This window comes from Rhinoderma darwinii, chromosome 2 (assembly GCF_050947455.1).
Source record: "Rhinoderma darwinii isolate aRhiDar2 chromosome 2, aRhiDar2.hap1, whole genome shotgun sequence".
NCBI classification, from domain to species: domain Eukaryota; kingdom Metazoa; phylum Chordata; class Amphibia; order Anura; family Rhinodermatidae; genus Rhinoderma; species Rhinoderma darwinii.
The window spans coordinates 320,406,586-320,425,090 of record NC_134688.1 but is presented as its reverse complement, the minus strand read 5'-3'; the positions used below and the strand labels follow the sequence as shown (position 1 = coordinate 320,425,090).

The following is an 18,505-nucleotide window of genomic DNA, read 5'->3' as shown; positions in this document are numbered from 1 at the left end:
TGCTAAATGGTTACTAGGTAACCGGTCGCGGAAGGACTCTACAAAGGTAAGGATCGACATATGTATGTCTTCTATGTGTCAGGGGTCTATTTAATCTATCAATCTGGCGTAACAGTGGAAATGTCTGAAGCTAGGTGGAGAAATAGTGTCTACTATGAAGTCAGATACTTTTTAACAATATTTACGTTGGATCTCATGACGAGAGCAGGCACATTCAGCTTAGAATGGCCATTGACATGAAATAGTCCTTTTTAATCAATTGTGAAACAAAATCTAAACAACATAATAAAAAGTCAACCGCTCCACGGAATCCCAGACAGTCTCCCACAATGGTACTAGCAAGGACTTAAGCTGTGTAACTTCTGCGATCTGATGAGGGCAGGAACATTCAGCTTAGAATGGCCATTGACATTAAATGCTTTAATCCATAGTCCTTTTTAATCGATTGTGAAACAAAATCTAAACAACATAATTAAAAGACAACCGCACTACGGATTCCCAGACAGTCTCCCACACTGGTACTAGCGAGGACCTTAAGCTGTGTAACTTCTGTGAACTGATGAGAGCAGGCACATTCAGCTTAGAATGGCCATTGACACTAAATTCTTTAATCCATAGTCCTTTTTAATCGATTGTGAAACAAAATCTAAACGACATAATAAAAAGTCAACCGCACCATGGATTCCCAGACAGTCTCTCACACTGGTACTAGCGAGGCCTTAAGCTGTGTAACTTCTGCGATCTGACGAGAGCAGGCACATTCAGCTTAGAAGGGCCATTGACATTAAATCCTTTAATCCATAGTCCTTTTTAATCGATTGTGAAACAAAATCTAAACGACATAATTAAAAGTCAACCGCACCACGGATTCCCAGACAGTCTCCCACACTGGTAGTAGCGAGGCCTAGCGAGGCCTTAAGCTGTGTAACTTCTGCGATCCGACGAGAGCAGGCACATTCAGCTTAGAATGGCCAGTGACGTTAAAAGCTTTAATCCATAGTCCTTTTTAATCGATTGTGAAACAAAATCGAAACGACATATGAATTCAACCGCACCACGGATTCCCAGACAGTCTCCCACACTGGTACTAGCGAGGTCTTAAAGTGTTATTCATCTGCGATTTGAAGAGAAAAGGCACATTTCAGCTTAGAATGGCCTTTAACTTTTAAAGCTTTAGTCTATTTTTATTTTAATCGATTGTGAAACAAAATCTAAACGACATAATAAAAAGTTAACCACACCACGGATACCCAGACAGTCTCCCACACTGGTACTAGCAAAGCCTTAAGCTTTGTAACTTCTGCAATCTGACAAGAGAAGGCACATTCATCTTAGAATGGCCTTTGACATTAAATGCTTTAATCCATAGTCCTTTTTAATCGATTGTGAAACAAAATCTAAACGACATAATAAAAACTCAACCGCACCACGGATTACCAGAGAGTCCCCCACACTGGTTTTAGCGAGGCCTTATGCTGTGTAACTTCTGCGATCTGACGAGAGCAGGCATATTCAGCTTAGAATGGCCATTGACATTAAATGCTTTAAACCATAGTCCTTATTAATCGATTGTGAAACAAAATCTAAACGACATAATAAAAGGTCAACCGCACCACGAATACCCAGACAGTCTCCCACACTGGTACTAGCGAGGCCTTAAGCTGTGTAACTTCTGCGATCTGACGAGAGCAGGCACATTCAGCTTAGAATGGCCATTGACGTTAAATGCTTTAATCCATAGTCCTATTTAATCGATTGTGAAACAAAATCTAAACGACATAATAAAAACTCAACCGCACCACGGATTCCCAGACAGTCTCCCAAACTGGTTTTTAGCGAGGCCTTAAGCTGTGTAACTTCTGCGATCTGACGAGAGCAGGCACATTCAGCTTAGAATGGCCATTGACATTAAATGCTTAAATCCATAGTCCTTATTAATCGATTGTGAAACAAAATCTAAACGACATAATAAAACGTCAACCGCACCACGAATACCCAGACAGTCTCCCACACTGGTACTAGCGAGGCCTTAAGCTGTGTAACTTCTGCGATCTGACGAGAGCAGGCACATTCAGCTTAGAATAGCCATTGACGTTAAATGCTTTAATCCATAGTCCTTTTTAATCGATTGTGAAACAAAATCTAAACGACATAATAAAAAGTCAACCGCACCACGGATTCCCAGAAACAGTCGACCACACTGGTACTAGTGATGCCTTAAGCTGTGTAACTTCTGCGATCTGACGAGAGCAGGCACATTCAGCTTAGAATGGCCATTGACAGTAAATGCTTTAATACATAGTCCTTTTCAATCGATAGTGAAACAAAATCTAAACGACATAATAAAAAGTCAACCGCACCACGGATTCCCAGACATTCTCCCACACTGGTACTAGCGAGTTCTTAAGTTGTGTAACTTCTGCGATCTGACGAGAGCAGACACATTCAGCTTAGAATGATCATTGACATTAAATGCTTTAATCCATAGTCCTTTTTAATCGATTGTGAGACAAAATCTAAACGACATAATAAAAAGTCAACTGCACCACGGATACCCAGACAGTCTCCCACACTGGTACTAGCCAGGGCTTAAGCTGTGTAACTTCTCCGATCTGACGAGAGCAGACACATTCAGCTTAGAATGATCTTTGACATTAAATGCTTTAATCCATAGTCCTTTTTAATCGATTGTGAGACAAAATCGAAACGACATAATAAAAAGTCAACTGCACCACGGATTCCCAGACAGTCTCCCACACTGGTACTAGCGAGGCCTTAAGCAGTGTAACTTGTGCGATCTGCCGAGAGAAGGCACATTCAGCTTAGAATGGCCAATGACATTAAATGCTTTAATCCATAGTCCTTTTTAATCGATTGTGAAACAAAATCTAAACGACATAATAAAAAGTCAACCGCACCGCGGATTCCCAGACAGTCTCCCACACTGGTACTAGCGAGGCGTTAAGCTGTGTAACTTCTGCGATCTGACGAGAGCAGGCACATTCAGCTTAGAAGGGCCATTGACTTTAGATGCTTTAATCCATATTCCTTTTTAATCGATTGTGAAACATAATCTAAACGACATAATAAAAAGTCAACCGCACCTCGGATTCCCATAAAGTCTCCCACACTGGTACTAGCGAGGTCTTAAAGTGTTATTCATCTGCGATTTGAAGAGAAAAGGCACATTTCAGCTTAGAATGGCCTTTAACTTTTAACCCCTTTATGCTTAGCCTATTTTAAACCTTAATGACCAAGCCATTTTTTAAGTTTTTCCATCGTCGTATTCCAAGAGCTATAACCTTTTTATTTTTGCGTCGACATAGCTGTATAAGGTCTTGTTTTTTGCGGGACAATTTGTATTTTTTAATAGCACCATTTTGGGGGACATATTATTTATTGATTAACTTTTATTAACTTTTATTTGGGGGAAAATAGAAAAAAACCTGATATTTCGCCACTCTTTTTCGCGTCTTAAATCTACGCCGTTTACCGTGTGATATAAATAACACAATAACTTTATTCAGCGGGTTGTTATGATTGCAACGATACCAAATTTGTATAGCTTTTGTATGTTTTACTACTTTTACACAGTAAAAACGCTTTTTTTTCAAAATAATTTGTTTTTGTGTCTCCATATTTGAAGAGCCGTAACGTTTTTATTTTTTCGCCGATGCGGTTGTATGAGGGCTTTTTTTTTGCGGGAAGACTTTTAGTTTTTATTGGTACCATTTTGGAGTAGATGCGACTTTTTGATCACTTTTTATCACATTTTTTTAAAGTCAGTATTCACAGAAAACAGCAATTTTTCCATAGTTTTTTATTCCATTTTTTACGGCGTACACCATGCGGGTTAAATAATGTAATAGATTTATAGTCGGGGTCGTTACGGACGCGGCGATACCAAATATGTGTAACTTTTTAACTTTATTTTGTTTTTTTAATAGTAAAGCATTTTGTAAGTGGAAAAGCTGGGTTTTTAATTTTTTGAACATTTTTTTTAAAATTAACTTTATTAAACTTTTTTTTCACTTTTTTACTAGTCCCACTAGGGGACTATAATATGCGATTCTGCGATCGAATTTATAATACACTGCAATACTTTTGTATTGCAGTGTATTACTGCCTGTCCGTTTAACACGGACAGGCATCTGCTAGGTCATGCCTGCGGCATGTTCTAGCAGGCATTCACTCCAGGCAGACCTGGGGGCCTTTATTAGACCCCCGGCTGCCATTAGAGACACAGACACTCGGCGATCGTATCGCCGGGTGTCGGTGGGAGAGAGAGGGAGCTCCCTCCCTCCCTCCCTATCTCCAAAACAACTCAGATGCGGTGCACGCTATTGTGCACCGCATCTGAGGGGTTAAACGGGTGAGATCGATACTAATATCGATCTCACCCGGCAGAGCAGGGACGCTCCCAGCCCTCAGCTGCCTCTGGCAGCTGAGAGCAGGGAGATTTGACAGCTCCCTGCTCTGTTTACTTATTCCGATGCCGCAACGTAAAAAGTCTATGGCATCGGAATAAGGCCCGTTAGTGACCGACGTAGAAACACGATGGGCCGGTCACTAACGGGTTAAAGCTTTAATCTATTTTTATTTTAATCGATTGTGAAACAAACTCTAAACGACATTATAAAAAGTCAACCGCACCACGGATTTTCAGACAGTCTCCCACACTGGTACTAGCGAGGCCTTAAGCTGTGTAACTTCTGCGATCTGACAAGAGCAGGCACATTCAGTTTAGAATGGCCTTTGACATTAAATGCTTTAATACATAGTCCTTTTTAATCGATTGTGAAACAAAATCTAAACAACATAATGAAAACTCATCCGCACCACAGATTCCCAGACAGTCTCCCACACTGGTACTAGCAAGGCCTTAAACGGGGTAACTTCTGCAATCTGATGAGAGCAGGCACATTCAGCTTAGAACGGCCATTGACATTAAATGCTTTAATCCATAGTCCTTTTTAATCGATTGTGAAACAAAATCTAAACGACATAATAAAAAGTCAAATGCAAAACAGATTACAAGACAGTCTCCCACACTGGTACTAGCGAGGCCTTAAGCTATGTAACTTTTGCTATCTGACGAGGGCAGGCACATTCAGCTAAGAATGGCCATTGACATGAAATCCTTTAATCCATAGTCCTTTTTAATCGATTGTGAAACAAAATCTAAACGACATAATAAAAAGTCAACCGCACCACAGATTCCCAGACAGACTCCCACACTGGTACTAGCGAGGCCTTAAGCTGTGTATTTTCTGCGATCTGACAAGAGCAGGTACATTCAGCTTAGAATGGCCATTGACATCAAATGCTGTAATCCATAGTCCTTTTTAATCGATTGTGAAACAAAATGTAAACGACATAATAAAACGGCAACCGCACCTCGGATTCCCAGACTGTCTCCCACACTGGTACTAGCGAGGAATTAAGCTTTGTAACTACTGCGATCTGACGAGAGCAGGCACATTCAGCTTAGAAGGGCCCTTGACATTAAATGCTTTAATCCATAGTCCTTTTTAATCGATTGTGAAACAAAATCTAAACGACATAATAAAAAGTCAACCGCACCACGGATTCCCAGACAGTCTCCCACACTGGTACTATCGAGGCTTTAAGCTGGGTAACTTCTGCGATCTGACAAGAGCAAGCTCATTCAGCTTAGAATGGCCATTGACTTTAAATGATTTAATCCATATTCCTTTTTAATCGATTGTGAAACATAATCTAAACAACATAATAAAAAGTCGTCCGCACCACGGATTCCCATAAAGTCTCCCACACTGGTACTAGCGAGGTCTTAGGCTGGGTTCACACAATCACATTAACGTCCGTAATGGACGGACGTATTTCGTCCGGAAGTCCCGGACCGAGCTCAGTGCAGGGAGCCGGGCTCCTAGCATCGTAGTTATGTACGATGCTAGGAGTCCCTGCCTCTCTGCAGGACAACTGTCCCGTACTGTAATCATGTTTTAGTACGGGACAGTAGTTCCACGGAGAGGCAGGGACTCGTAGCGTCGTACATAACTACGATGCTAGGCGCATTCAGCTCAGCGAACGCGGCGATACCTATTATGTCTAGTTTTTGTCTTTTTTTTCATTTTTTTTCTAATTATAAAGGGCTTGATCAGGGAAAGAAGGCGATTATTGTTTTTATTTCGTAAAACTTGTATTTATTTATTTATCTAAAACTTTTTTTAAACTTTTTTTTCACACATACTAGGGGACTGGAAGATCTGATCTTCTGATCCCCTGTACAATACACTGCACTACTTCTGTATGTACTGATGTAGTGCAGTGTATTGTAACTGTCACTTTACAACTGACAGTTGAGCCTATTACGTCCTTGGGCAGGACCTAATAGGCTCCCGTACCTGGCAACCAGGAAGCCGTTGCTAGGCTTCCTGGTTGCCATTGCAACCATCAGAACCCCGCTAAATTTCGAGGGGGGGGGAATGGGGTGCAGAGGGAGCCCCCTCCCTCTGTATGAATCACTTAAATGCCGCTGTCGCTATTGACAGCGGCATTTAAGGGGTTAAACTACAGCGATCGGAGAGGACAGTGATCGCTGTAGTTGCAGTGGGATGTCGGCTGTATATTACAGCCGACATCCGATGAAGATGGAGCGAGCACAGCTCCTGTGCCCGCTTCATCCTCAGGGCGTTACTATACGCCCATTTTCGGGAAGGGGTTAATAAAAAGTGTTTTTATTAGACATTAAATGCTTTAATCCATAGTCCTTTTTAATCGATTGTGAAACAAAATCTAAACTACATTATAAAAACTCAACCGCACCACGGATTCCCAGACAGACTCCCACACTGGTACTAGCAAGGGCTTAAGTGGTGTAACTTCAGCGCTCTGACCAGAGAAGGCACATTCAGCTTCGAATGGCCATTGACATTAAATGCTTTAATCCATAGTCCTTTTTAATCGATTGTGAAACAAAATCTAAACGACATAATAAAAAGTCCACCGCACCACTGATTCCAAGACAATCTCCCACACTGGTACTAGCGTGGCCTTTAGCGGTGTAACTTATGCGACCTGACGAGAGCAGGCACATTCAGCTTAGAAATGCCATTGACATTAAATGCTTTAATCCATAGTCCTTTTTAATCGATTGTGAAACAAAATCTAAACGACATAATAAAAATTCAACCGCACCACGGATTCCCAGACAGTCTCCCACACTGGTACTAGCGAGGCCTTTAGCGGTGTAACTTATGCGACCTGACGAAAGCAGACACATTCAGCTTAGAATGGCCATTGACATGAAATGCTTTAATCCATAGTCCTTTTTAATCGATTGTGAAACAAAATCTAAACGACATAATAATAAGTCTCCCACACTGGTACTAGCGAGGCCTTTAGCTGTGTAACTTCTGCGATCTGACGAGAGCAGGCACATTCAGCTTAGAATGGCCATTGACGTTAAATGCTTTAATCCATAGTCCTTTTTAATCGATTGTGAAACAAAATCTAAACTACATAATAAAAAGTCAACCGCACCTCAGATTCCCAGACAGTCTCCCACCCTGGTGCTAGCGAGTTCTTAAGCTGTGTAGCTTCTGCGATCTGACGAGAGGAGGCACATTCAGCTTAGAATGGCCATTGACATTAAATGCTTTAATCCATAGTCCTTTTTAATCGATTGTGAAACAAAATCTAAACGACATTATAAAAAGTCAACCGCTCCACGGATTCCCAGACAGTCTCCCACACTGGTACTAGCGAGGCCTTAAGCTATGTAACTTCTGCGATCTGACGAGAGCAGTCACATTCAGCTTAGAATGGCCATTGACATTAAATGCTTTAATCCATAGTCCTTTTTAATCGATTGTGAAACAACATAATAAAAAGTCCACCACACCGCGGATTCCCAGACAGTCTCCCACACTGGTATTAGCGAGGCCTTAAGCTGTGTAACTTCTGCGATCTGACGAGAGCAGGCACTATCAGCTTAGAATGGCCATTGACGTTAAAATCTTTAATCCATAGTCCTTTTTAATCGATTGTGAAACAAAATCTAAACGACATAATAAAAAGTCAACCGCACCACGGATTCCCAGACAGTCTGCCAAACTGGTACTAGCAAGGCCTTAAGCGGTGTAATTTCTGCGATCTGACGAGAGCAGGCACATTCAGCTTAGAACGGGCATTGACATTAAATGCTTTAATCCATAGTCCTTTTTAATCGATTGTGAAACAAAATCTAAATGACATAATAAAAAGTCCACCGCACCACGGATTCCCAGACAGTCTCCCACACTGGTATTAGCGAGGGCTTAAGCTGTGTAACTTCTGCAATCTAACGGGAGCAGGCCAATTCAGCTTAGAATGGCCATTGACGTTAAATGCTTTAATCCATAGTCCTTTTTAATCGATTGTGAAACAAAATCTAAACGACATAATAAAAAGTAAACCGCACCACGGATTCCCATAAAGTCTCCCACACTGGTACTAGCGAGGTCTTAGGCTGGGTTCACACGAGCACATTAACATCCGTAATGGACGGACGTATTTCGGCCGGAAGTGCTGGACCGAACTCAGTGCAGGGAGCCGGGCTCCTAGCATCGTAGTTATGTATGACGCTAGGAGTCCCTGCCTTTCTTCAGGACAACTGTCCCGTACTGTAATCTTGTTTTCAGTACGGGACAGTAGTTCCACGGAGAGGCAGGGACTCCTAGCGTCGTACATAACTACAATGCTAGGAGCCCGGCTTCCTGCACTGAGTTCGGTCCGGGACTTCCGGCCGAAATACGTCCGTCCATTACGGACGTTAATGTGCTCGTGTGAACCCAGCCTTAAAATTTTATTCATCTGCGATTTGAAGAGAAAAGGCACATTTCAGCTTAGAATGGCCTTTAACTTTTAAAGCTTTAGTCTATTTTTATTTTAATCGATTGTGAAACAAACTCTAAACGACATAATAAAAACTCAACCGCACCACAGATTTCCAGACAGTCTCCCACACTGGAATTAGCAAGGCCTTAAGCTGTGTAACTTCTGCAATCTGACCAGAGAAGGCACATTTAGCTTAGAAAGACCATTGACTTTAAATTCTTTAATCCATAGTCCTTTTTAATCGATTGTGAAACAAAATCTAAACGACATAATAAAAAGTCCACCGCACCACTGATTCCAAGACAGTCTCCTAAACAGGTACTAGCAAGGCCTTAAGCGGTGTAACTTCTGCGATCTGACGAGAGCAGGCACATTCAGCTTAGAACGGGCATAGACATTAAATGCTTTAATCCATAGTCCTTTTTAATCGATTGTGAAACAAAATCTAAACTACATTATAAAAACTCAAACGCACCACGGATTCCCAGACAGACTCCCACACTGGTACTAGCAAGGGCTTAAGTGGTGTAACTTCTGCGCTCTGACCAGAGCAGGCACATTCAGCTTTGAATGGCCTTTGACATTAAATGCTTTAATCCATAGTCCTTTTTAATCGATTGTGAAACAAAATCTAAACGACATAATAAAAATTCCACCGCACCACTGATTCCAAGACAGTCTCCCACACTGGTACTAGCGTGGCCTTTTTCGGTGTAACTTCTGCGATCTGACGAGAGCAGGCACATTCAGCTTAGAAATGCCATTGACATTAAATGCTTTAATCCATAGTCCTTTTTAATCGATTGTGAAACAAAATCTAAGCGACATAATAATAAGTCAACCGCACCACGGATTCCCAGATAGTCTCCCACACTGGTACTAGCGAGGCCATAAGCTGTGTAACTTCTGCAACCTGACAAGAGCAGGCACATTTAGCTTAGAATGGCCAATGACGTTAAATGATTTAATCCATAGTCCTTTTTAATCGATTGTGAAACAAAATCTAAACGACATAATAATAAGTCAACCGCACCACGGATTCCCAGACAGTCTCACAACACTGGTACTAGCGAAGCCTTAATCTGTGTAACTTCTGCGATCTAACGAGAGCAGGCACATTCAGCTTAGAATGGCCATTGACATTAAATGCTTTAATCCATAGTCCTTTTTAATCAATTGTGAAACAAAATCTAAACGACATAATAAAAAGTCAACCGCACCACGGATTCCCAGACAGTCTCCCACACTGGTACTAGCGAGGCCTTAAGCTGTGTAACTTCTGCAATCTGACGAGAGCAGGAACATTCAGCTTAGAATGGCCATTGACGTTAAATGCTTTAATCCATAGTCCTTTTTAACCCCTTCCCGCTCCTTGACGTACTATTACGTCATGGCAGCTGTATCGTTCGCGCTCCATGACGTAATAGTACATCACGGGAGTAACGGCCGTTTCGGCCGTCCTCCCGACACATACAGGAGCTGTGACGCTGCTGTCTTGTTCAGCAGCTGTCACAGCTCCTACAGTGGGGACCGATCGCTGTGTCCCCGCCGATTAACCCCTTAAAAGCCGCGTTCTATAGAGATCGCGGCTTTTTAGGGGTTAAGCTGCCATCGCCGGCCTGCTACGCGATAGCGGCCGGCGATGGTGACTATGGCAACCGAACCCCAAACAATGGCGTCTGGCTATGCCATAGACGGAAGCCTAGTGGGTCCTGACAACGTCAGGACCCACTATGCTTGCTGTCAGTGAGTAGCTGACAGTTCTAATACACTGCACTACACATGTAGTGCAGTGTATTAGAATTGCAATCAGGGCCTCCTGCCCTCAAGTCCCCTAGTGGGACAAAGTACTAAAGTAAAAAAGATGTGTAAAAATAAGAAAATAAAAGATTTAAAAGTAATAAAAGTAAAAATCCCCCCTTTTCCCTTATCAGTCCTTTATTATTAATAAAAATATATAAACAAACAAATAAACTATACATAATTGGTATTGCCGCGTCCGTAACGGCCTGAACTACAAAACTATTTCGTTATTTATCCCGCACGATGAACGCCGTTAAATAAAATAATAATAAACCGTACCACAATCACAATTCTTTGGTCACTTCACCTCCCAAAAAATGGAATAAAAAGAGATCAAAAAGTCGCATGTACCTAAAAATGGTACTGATCGAAACTACAGTTCGTTACGCAAAAAATAAGTCCTCGCACGGCTTTATTGTTTGAAAAATAAAAACGTTCTGGCTCTTAGAATAAGGTAACACAAAAAGTGAATGATTGTTTACAAAACGTATTTTATTGTGCAAACGCCATAAGACATAAAAAAAAACTATAAACATCTGGTATCGCCGTAATCGTATCGCCACGCAGAATAAAGTGAATATTTTATTTATACCGCACGGTGAACGCTGTAAAAAAAAAATAATAAAAAAACAATAGTAGAATTGCTGTTTTTTAGTCACCACGCCACCTAAAAATAGAATAAAAACTGATCAAAAAGCCGCATGCACCCCAAGAAAACTACAATGGATTCCTCAAGGGGTCTAGTTTCCAAATTGGGGTCACTTTTGGGGTGTTCCCAATGTTTTGGCACCACAAGACCTCTTCAAACCGGACATGGTGCCTAATAAAAAAGAGGCCTCAAAATCCACTAGGTGCTCCTTTGCTTCCGAGGCCGGTGCTTCAGTCCATTACCGCACTAGGGCCACATGTGGGATATTTCTAAAATCTGCAGAATCTGGGCAATACGTATTAATTTGCGTTTCTCTGATAAATCCTTTTGTGTTATAAAAAAATGGTATAAAGAGGATTTTCTGACAAAAAAAAAAATGTAAATTTCACCTCTACTTTGCTCTTAATTTTTGTGAAACACCTAAAGGGTTCATAAACTTTCTAAATGCTGTTGGGAATACTTTGAGGGGTCTAGTTTCTAAAATGGGGTGTTTGATAGGGGTTTCTAATATATGGGCCCCTCAAAGCAACTTCAGAACTGAACTGGAACCTAAAAAAATAAATAAATGAGGCAATACTTCGCTTCTTACATTATACTGATAATGAGCCGTGCCCACCCCGAGATTACCCCAGTTTTGACCGTTTGTATAAACGGAGACCCCTATTAGACCGTTTCAGTGCCTGGTTTTCCCAAGCATACACCCCGAGAAGTGTATTTCTATTGATGAGTCCCTGGTACATTTTAAAGGGAGGATTCAATTCCGCGAGTACCTGCCGGGTAAGAGGGCAAGGTATGGCGTGAAGATGTATAAGCTGTGAGAGTGCATCCGGGTATACCTACAGGTTTAGGATATATGAAGGAAAGGCCACCCCCAAACCAGACTGCATCCTGGACTACAATAGGTACATGGGAGGGATGGACTTGTAAGATCAAGCCCTGAAGCCCTACAGCGCTATGCGATGTGGTATAAGAAGCTGGCCGTGCACATCATACAGATGGCTTTGTACAATGCGTACGTGCTACGTCGATGTGCAGGCCAGACGGGAACTTTCCTGGAATTTCAAGAGGTGATTATCAAGAACCTAATCTTTAGGGACCAAGAAGGGGGGGCACCCAGTACTTCTGGAAGCGGGTCCACACGCATCGTACCAGGGCGGCAACACTTTCCAGGGGAAGTTCCCCAAACTGGCAAGAAGGGAAAAAGTCAAAAGAGGTGCAAAGTCTGCTATAAGAGGGCGATAATAGATGACACAATATATCAATGTGACACGTGTCCCGAATAACCAGAGCTCTGTATGAAAGAGTGTTTTAAAATTTATCATACATCCCTTGCACAGCTTATCCCCCCTCGTCTTTCCCCTCTGAGCCCTGCTGTGTGCCCAGGCAGCTGATAACAGCCACATGTAGGGTATTGCCATACCCGGGAGAACCCACATTACAGTTTATGGGGTGTAGGTCTCCGGTCAAAATGCTCACTACACCTCTAGATGAATGCCTTAAGGGTGTAGTTTTTAAAACGGGGTCACTTCTTGCGGGTTTCAACTGTAATGGTACCTCAGGTGCTTCTGCATACATGACTTCACACTAGAAAATCCCCAGTAGGCCAAATGGTGGTCCTTTCCTTCTGAGCCCTCCCATGGGCCCAAACGGCAGTTTATCACAACAAATGGGGTACTGCCGCACTCAGAACAAATTGCGCAACAGAATGGGGTATTTTGTTTCTTGTGAAAATAAGAATTTTTGAGCTAAAATGACATATTATTGGAAAAAATATATATTTATTTAATTCCCAGCCCAATTCAAATAAGTTCTGTGAAGAAACTATGGGGTCTAAATGGTCACATTACCCATAAATGAATTCCTTGAGGGGTGTAGTTTCCAAAATGGGGTCATTTGTGATTGGTTTCTATTGCTTTGATAGCTCTGGGGCTCTGCAAATGCGACATGGCAGCCGAAAACCAATCCAGCAAAATCTGGACTCCAAAGAACACACAGCGCTCCTTCCCTTCTGAGGCCTCCCATGGGCCCAAACGGCAGTTTATTGCCACAAATGGGGTATTGCTGCACTCAGGAGAAATTGGGCAACAAAATTGAGCATTTTGTTCCCTGTGAAAATAAGAAATTTTGATAAAAAATTACATCTTATTGGAAAAAATGTCATTTTTTTAATGTCACAGCCCAATTGAAATAGGTGCTGTGAAAAAACTGTGTGCTCAAAATGCTAACAACAACCATAAATTAATTCCTTGAGGGGTGTAGTTTCCAAAATGGGGTCACTTTTGGTGGGTTTCCATTGCTTTGATACCCCTGAGGCTCTGCAAATGCGACATGGCACCCGAAAACCAATCCAGCAAAATCTGGACTCCAACAAACATATAGCGCTCCTTTCCTTCTGAGCCCTCCCATGGGCCCAAACGGCAGTTTATCACCACAAATGGGGTATTGCCACACTAAGGACAAATTGGGCAACCAAATGGGGTATTTTGTTCCCTGTGAAAATAAGAAATTTTGATCACAAATGACATTTTATAGGGAAAAATGACATTTTTTTCATTTCACAGCCCAATTCAAATTCGTGCTGTGAAAAAACTGTGCGGTCAAAATGGTAACAACAACCATAAATGAATTCCTTGAGGGGTGTAGTTTCCAAAATGGGGTCACTATTGGGGGATTCCTACTGTTTTGGCACCTCAACACCTCTTCAAACCCGGCATGCTGCCTAAAATATATTCTAATAAAAAAGAGGACTCAAAATGCACTAGGTGCTTCTTTGCTTCTAGGGCTTGTGTTTTAGTCCGCGAGCGCAGTAGGGCCACATGTGGGACATTTCTAAAAACTGCAGAATCTGGACAATACATATTTAGTAGTGTTTCTCTGGTAAAACCTTCCGTGTTACAGAAAAAAAAATGAATAAAATTGAAGTTCCGCAAGAAAAATGAAATTTGCAAAGTTCACCTCCACTTTGCTTTAATTCCTGTGAAATGCCTGAAGGGTTAAAAAACTTTCTAAATGCTGTTTTGAATACTTTGAGGGGTCTAGTTTTTAAAATGGGGTGTTTTATCAGGGTTTCTAATACATAGGCCCCTCAAAGCCACTTCAGAACTGAACAGGTACCTTAAATAAAAGGCATTTGACATTTTCTTAAAAATATGATAAATTGCTGTTTATGTTCTAAGCCTTGTAACGTCCAAGAAAAATGAAAGAATGTTCAAAAAACGATGCCAATCTAAAGTAGACATATGGGAAATGTGAACTAGTGACTATTGTGGGTGGTATAACCGTCTGTTTTACAAGCAGATGCATTTAAATTCTTAAAAATGCAATTTTTTCAAAATTTTCTCTAAATTTTGCAATTTTTCACCAATAAACACTGAATATATCGACCAAATTTTACCACGAACATGAAGCCCAATGTGTCACGAGAAAACAATCTCAGAATCGCTTGCGTAGGTTTAAGCATTCCCACGTTATTACCACATAAAGTGAAATATGTCATATTTGAAAAATGGGCTCTGAGCCTTAAGGCCAAAACTAGGCTGCGTCCTTAAGGGGTTAATAGATTGTGAAGCAAAATCTAAACGACATAATAAAAAGGCAACCCCACCACGGATTCCCAGACAGTCTCCCACACTGGTCCAAGCGAGGCCTTAAGCTGTGTAACTTCTGCAATCTGACGAGGGCAGGCACATTCAGCTTAGAATGGCCATTGACAGTAAATACTTTAATACATAGTCCTTTTTAATCGATAGTGAAACAAAATCTAAACGACATAATAAAAAGTTAACCGCATCACAGATTCCCAGACAGTCTCCCACACTGGTACTAGCGAGGCCTTAAGCTGTGTAACTTCTGTGATCTGACGAGAGCTGGCATATTCAGCTTAGAACGGCCATTGACCTTAAATGCTTTAATCCATAGTCCTTTTTAATCGATTGTGAAACAAAATCTAAACGACATAATAAAAAGTCCACCGCACCACGGATTCCAAGACAGTGTCCCACACTGGTACTAGCGAGGCCTTAAGCTGTGTAACTGCTGCGATCTGACGAGAGCAGGCACATTCAGCTTAGAATGGTCATTGACATTAAATACTTTAATCCATAGTCCTTTTTAATCGATTTTGAAACAAAATCTAAACGACATAATAAAAAGGCAACCACACCATGGATTCCCAGACAGTCTCCCACACTGGTACTAGCGAGTCCTTAAGCTGTGTAACTTCAGCGATCTGATGAGAGCAGGCACATCCAGCTTAGAATGGCCATTGACCTTAAATGCTTTAATCCATAGTCCTTTTTAATCGATTGTGATACAAAATTTAAACGACATAATAAAAAGTCCACCGCACCATGGATTCCAAGACAGTCTCCCACACTGGTACTAGCGGGGTCTTTAGCGGTGTAACTTCTGCGATCTAACGAGAGCAGGCACATTCAGCTTAGAATGGCCGTTGACATTAAATGCTTTAATCCAAAGTCTTTTTTAATTGATTGTGATACAAAATCTAAACGACATAATAAAAAGTCAACCGCACCACGGATTCCCAGACAGTCTCCCACACTGGTACTAGCGAGGCCTTAATCTGTGTAACTGTTGCGATCTGACAAGAGCAGGCACATTCAGCTTAGAATGGCCATAGACATTAAATGATTTAATCCATAGTCCCTTTTAATCGATTTTGAAACAAAATCTAAACAACATAATAAAAAGGCAATCGCACCATGGATTCCCAGACAGTCTCCAACACTGGTACTAGCGAGGCCTTAAGCTGTGTAACTTCAGTAATCTGATGAGAGCAGGCACATTCAGCTTAGAATGGCCATTGACATTAAAAGCTTTAATCCATAGTCCTTTTTAATCGATTGTGAAACAAAATCTAAACGACATAATAAAAACTCAACCGCACCACGGATTCCCAGCCAGTCTCCAACACTGGTACTAGCGAGGCCTTAAGCTGTGTAACTTCTGCGATCTGACGAGAGCTGGCACATTCAGCTTAGAATGGACTTTGACGTTAAGTTCTTTAATCCATAGTCCTTTTTAATCGATTGTGAAGCATAATCTAAACAACATAAAAAGTCAACCGCACCACGGATTCCCATAAAGTCTCCCACACTGGTACTAGCGAGGTCTTAAAGTGTTATTCATCTGTGATTTGAAGAGAAAAAGCACATTTCAGCTTAGAATGGCCTTTAACTTTTAAAGCGTTTGTCTATTTTTATTTTAATCGATTGTGAAACAAACTCTAAACGACATTATAAAAAGTCAACCGGACCACGGATTCCCAGACAGTCTGCCACACTGGTATTAGCGAGGTCTTAAGCTGTGCAACTTGTGCGATCTGACGAGAGCAGGCACATTCAGCTTAGAATGGCCATTGACTTTAAATGCTTTAATCCATAGTCTTTTTTAATCGATTGTGAAACAAAATCTAAACGACATAATAAAAAGTCAACCGCACCATGGATTCCCAGACAGTCTCCCACACTGGTACTAGCGAGGCCTTAAGCTGTGCAATTTCTGCGATCTGTCGACAGCAGGCACATTCAGCTTAGAATGGCCTTTGATATTAAATGCTTTAATCCATAGTCCTTTTTAATCGATTGTGAAACAAAATCTAAACGACATAATAAAATCTCAAGCGCACCACGGATTCGCAGACCGTCTCCCACACTGGTATTAGCGAGGCCTAAAGCTGTGTAACTTCTGCGATCTGACGAGAGCAGGCACATTCAGCTTAGAATGGCCATTGATATTAAATGCTTTAATCCATAGTCCTTATTAATCGATTGTGAAACAAAATCTAAACGACATAATAAAAAGGCAACCACACCACGGATTCCAAGACAGTCTCCCACACTGGTACTAGCGAGGGCTTAAGCTGTGTGACTTAAGCAATCTGACGAGAGCAGGCACATTCAGCTTAGAATGGCCTCAGACATTAAATGCTTTAATCCATAGTCCTTTTTAATCGATTGTGAAACAAAATCTAAACGACATAATAAAAACTCAACCGCACCACGAATTCCCAGACAGTCTCCCACAATGGTACTAGCAAGGCCTTAAGCCGTGTAATTTCTGCGATCTGACGAGAGCAGGCACATTCAGCTTAGAATGGCCATTGACATTAAATACTTTAATCCATAGTCCTTTTTAATCGATTGTGAAACAAAATCTAAACGACATAATAAAAACTCAACCGCACCACGAATTCCCAGACAGTCTCCCACACTGGTACTAGCGAGGCCTTAAGCTGTGTAATTTCTGCGATCTGACGAGAGCAGGCACATTCAGCTTAGAATGGCCATTGACTTTAAATACTTTAATCCATAGTCCTTTTTAATCGATTGTGAAACAAAATCTAAACGACATAATAAAAAGTCAACCGCACCATGGATTCCCAGACAGTTTCTTACACTGGTACTAGCGAGGCCTTAAGCTGTGTAACTTCTGCGATCTGACGAGAGCAGGCACATTCAGCTTAGAATGACCATTGACAGTAAATGCTTTAATACATGGTCCTTTTTAATCGATGGTGAAACAAAATCTAAACGACATAATAAAAAGTCAACCGCACCACGGATTCCCAGACAGTCTCCCACACTGGTGCTAGCAAGGCCTTAAGCTGTGTAACTTCTGCAATCTGCCGAGAGGAGGAACTTTCAGCTTAGAAAGACCATTGACATTAAAAGCTTTAATCCATAGTCCTTTTTAATCGATTGTGAAACAAAATCTAAACGACATAATAAAAAGTCAACCGCACCACGGATTCCCAGACAGTCTCCCACACTGGTACTAGCATTGTTCCACAACAGTTCTCCCGCCAGGGTGTGGAAGTGGATGGCGTACTCGCCCACGAAGGTGTCTCTTTGGCGTAGATTTAGCAAGGAAGCCGCTGCAGATATGACTCGTCCATGCTCCTCAAACACCATGCGAAAAGTATGGAGGAATCCCTGGAAGTCACGGTTCTCTGGTCCTTGTCTCTCCCAAATAGGATTCGCCCATGCAAAAGCCTTGCCAGTGAGGCTAGAGATGATGAAAGCCACGCTTGAGTCATCAGACGAAAATGCCCTTGCATACAGGCTGAAGTGGATCTGGCACTGGTTCAAAAATCCACGACAGGTACCTGCGTTTCCATCATAGCGGTCAGGAAGTGGCAAAGTAAAACGGGCATCAACACTGCCAGGATGTGTA

General features: G+C 41.7%; 10 pseudogenes; all 10 read right to left on the bottom strand.

Moving 5' to 3' along the window:
* Positions 1–1,601: 1,601 nt before the first annotated feature.
* LOC142744594 (5S ribosomal RNA) lies at positions 1,602–1,720 on the bottom strand (annotated as a pseudogene).
* A 254-nt stretch (positions 1,721–1,974) lies between these two features.
* On the bottom strand, positions 1,975–2,093 carry LOC142746049 (5S ribosomal RNA; annotated as a pseudogene).
* Positions 2,094–2,906: 813 nt separating this feature from the next.
* LOC142747084 (5S ribosomal RNA) lies at positions 2,907–3,025 on the bottom strand (annotated as a pseudogene).
* Positions 3,026–5,199: 2,174 nt separating this feature from the next.
* Positions 5,200–5,318, bottom strand: LOC142746688 (5S ribosomal RNA; annotated as a pseudogene).
* A 2,380-nt stretch (positions 5,319–7,698) lies between these two features.
* Positions 7,699–7,817, bottom strand: LOC142746932 (5S ribosomal RNA; annotated as a pseudogene).
* Positions 7,818–7,873: 56 nt separating this feature from the next.
* On the bottom strand, positions 7,874–7,992 carry LOC142747053 (5S ribosomal RNA; annotated as a pseudogene).
* Positions 7,993–10,067: 2,075 nt separating this feature from the next.
* Positions 10,068–10,186, bottom strand: LOC142744902 (5S ribosomal RNA; annotated as a pseudogene).
* A 7,132-nt stretch (positions 10,187–17,318) lies between these two features.
* On the bottom strand, positions 17,319–17,437 carry LOC142746094 (5S ribosomal RNA; annotated as a pseudogene).
* Positions 17,438–17,504: 67 nt separating this feature from the next.
* LOC142744566 (5S ribosomal RNA) lies at positions 17,505–17,623 on the bottom strand (annotated as a pseudogene).
* Positions 17,624–17,690: 67 nt separating this feature from the next.
* Positions 17,691–17,809, bottom strand: LOC142747192 (5S ribosomal RNA; annotated as a pseudogene).
* Positions 17,810–18,505: the final 696 nt, after the last annotated feature.